The sequence below is a fragment of the Vanessa atalanta genome, chromosome W, assembly GCF_905147765.1.
Source record: "Vanessa atalanta chromosome W, ilVanAtal1.2, whole genome shotgun sequence".
Classification (NCBI taxonomy): Eukaryota; Metazoa; Arthropoda; class Insecta; order Lepidoptera; family Nymphalidae; genus Vanessa; species Vanessa atalanta.
The window spans coordinates 8,048,703-8,052,085 of record NC_061901.1 but is presented as its reverse complement, the minus strand read 5'-3'; the positions used below and the strand labels follow the sequence as shown (position 1 = coordinate 8,052,085).

The window sequence follows — 3,383 nt, the reverse complement described above, 5'->3', positions numbered from 1 at the left end:
GAATTTTGAACATTTACTGTAAAAAAATTAATTAAATAAAATTATCAACTCATACTAATTGCTGTTCTTTTATTTCAAGACGGTTTTTTAATTACTACATAATTTTTATTCAAATTTTCCTTTCTAACAAATTTGCTCCTTGACATGAAAAAAACTCGCATAAAACATGAACTAAAAGTCTGACACTAAAGTGTTATACCTCATTTAAATCAGCATTAAATCTGCAAGTTTATTAAATACAGGTCACTTTTCCGTAATACATTTTTTTTTCACAGGTGCTCTCAAAGTGAGTAGTAATTTTTTGTAATGCTTTAAAATTGACGAGAAAATATGAATTGCTTTTTAAATCTGGTACCCAGAGAGTTATGTTTGGACGAACAAAAAAGCTTTTTAAAAAAAAGATTTATTTTATTATTAATTATTTAATTCACAAAAATATTTATTCGTGTGCTAACACGCAGATCTGAGACAAAAGTGATTTATTCATATTTAAAAGTTATACGAAACAAAAATACTATGATAAATCTTCAACTAAAATATTTCACGGCGCTGGGGTCCTAGTAACGCCTCTCCCCTCAAGATGGAAGCGCAACTTGCAGCTTCCTACAGCGTCCTCAATGTCTTCCTCACTGGCTTCAGGGTTTGGCTTTGTCCGTTTGCTCTTGATCAATTTAAATTTAAATATCTTTCTCGAGATTATCACGAAGCCGATGATATATAGAATTATTGTATTCCAACTCGGTGTCGCCATGATGAGGGGCAGATTTACTTCATCTGGGTCTTTCACTTCTCGAGCCTGGTTGATGAGGTCACGAAGGCTATCTAGTGATATATTTTCCAGTTGCAATGTGTAATCAACCGGAGATTTATATACATATTCCTGTTGAAGTGGCAATGAAATAATTTAATTAATATTCAAAGCCCTTTGATGAGCTTGAAGCGTTGTATTCATTATTTTAATTTGGCATCCTTTGGAAATAGTTATAATTTGGAGTTCCTTTATTTTTGCGTACTGAGTCCATTGCATATCGTCCTTATGAGTTTTTCCTCTGTTAGAATAACAATCCAGCTGTTGTCCTTGATCTTTTGAATTTTTCCCCTTCTTAAAACCATTTTAGCTCGTTTGCAGCTCACCGGTTTATGTTGCTCCAGGGCGATGATGCAGTCTTCACTTTTCCTTGAACATACTTCATCAAGTTGTTTGCATAGGAATGTAGATTTGAAGATGCGACGACATCCACCATCGAGGTATGCGTACCCTTCACTTCCAAGTGCAAGGTATTTAGATTTAGGAATGATGATAAAGTTTTGTTTGTCAGGAATAGAGTACAGGTGAAAAAGGTCATACATGTCAAGGTCAACCGAAGTGATTTCTAATATAAAATTTAGTGTATGCATTATTTTATAGGTTTTAACTACCACATACTTCTCTATGTCATTTATTGTTGTTATTCCTATTTCCGAAATAGGATTAAAAATATAACTTTGTTTAATATCTAACGATTAATTTATAGAATTTTGTGCGTTTATTATACTTGTATGTATGACACTCATTCTGGAGAATGTAACTGCGTTTTCTAATATCATTATTATTTAAAATTAATTGCAAACTAAACCTTAACTGTACGTTAATCTAGAAAATGTAATTAATTATATACTAAATTAGACCTATTAGACACATTATTAACTAATGAAGCTAGCTTACATTGATTTTTATTAATTTTGTCTAATTCTGCCGTGAATTCTCAACTTGAAAAAAACCGTGAAATTACAATACATCACTTACTGTATTAAATTTAAAACTATTATTACATTCTTCAACATTGTTTTTTAATAATGATTCAGCAACGGTATAGAGAGGAACTTAATGAGTTAGTAGTCGAAACTGGAATGTCAGCAAAAAATTTTTCAAAAACATTTGCAACATCCCGATCTGAGGAAAATAAATTGTTATCAATAGATAGGCTAAAGTCGGAGATGCTATTTTTGACCCTTCCAGTTTCGGAATTGATAATTTTCCATGTCATTTTAATTTTATCAAGTGCGTCAATTTTTTTTTTATATGCAATGATTTAGGTGTATGACATACACGTTTGAATAGTTTAGAGTAGGCACTAACATAACTGATAAATGAAAAAGACCGGTTGTATGATCTTTCACTATAAAGTTCATACAACCTCTGCCTACTCTTGTGAATTCCGACAGTCGCCCAATCATTAAATTTAAGTAAATTCCTAGAATTATGAAATAGAAATATGGCATTAAATTAAAAAAAAATGTTATAAAGCTCATTAGAATTATCATTCAATTGTAAATATGGGAGCTTTGCCATGATATTGCTTCTGAATTTCTCAATTCAATACAAATTTATTGGAACAAATGCCTGTTTTAAATCCTTAGCATTGTTTTTTATTTGCGAATTAAATGAAGCCAACTAATAATACTACTATAATAATACATTTATGATTAAGTACACAGTTGGTAAATATGTTGTCAATACACGTTGCAGTGGATTCAGTTGGGATGACTCACTATTATCTCTGCTACGTTATTAGGATGAAGGTGAATGATCGGACCTTTGAATACTGGCTTTCTTTTGTTATTTCTCGCTGTTTTGGCTACCTGCTTATAAACCGTTTCACCTACCTTAAATGTCAATTCTTTTGCTGTCTGGTTACGTTTCGCTATTACCTGCTCCTTATTCTTGGACACATGAGCTGCAACACACTCTTGTACAGCTTCTGCGTTTGTTCGGTGTTTAAGAACATAGTCTTGGTAAAATTGTTTAGTATAGTGAAGCTCTAAAGGGTTTCTAGATGCGGTATGTCCAAAAAATAATTCATGTGGAGTATATTCAGTTGCAGAATGAATAGAATTATTATATGCGATAACTAATAATTATATATTATAATATATAATTATTATTAGTTGTATAGGGTCGTCTTTATTTGTCATTCTTTGGATTCTGATTATTTCTCCTATAGTTGAATAGGAAACGTTCTATAGGCGAATTTAAATTTGGATTATATGGGGTTGTAAAATGAATGTTAATGTCATGTAACGCGCACATTTCTTTTATAAATTCATTTGACAATGAATTACTGTCAGAGTCCGTTGTAATTTTAAGCGGGGTTCCTAACACTGAAAGTCAAAAGTCAAAGTCAAAAATCTTTATTCAATATAGAAGTGTTTACACTTGCTTATTGATTGTCAAAAATCTACCACCGGTTCGGAATTTAGCACTAGAATTATATATATATATATATACAGGATGACTGGTTAATTACTATCAATATTTAAGAAGAATACTCGGTACATGATTCTCATTCGAATTATGTAAAAAAAATAGGTACTTAATTTTTGACCAAATTTTCGTATAAATA

At 31.1% G+C, this 3,383-nt stretch overlaps 1 pseudogene; it reads right to left on the bottom strand.

The window, feature by feature from the left end:
- Positions 1–541: 541 nt before the first annotated feature.
- Positions 542–2,768, bottom strand: LOC125075644 (annotated as a pseudogene).
- Positions 2,769–3,383: the final 615 nt, after the last annotated feature.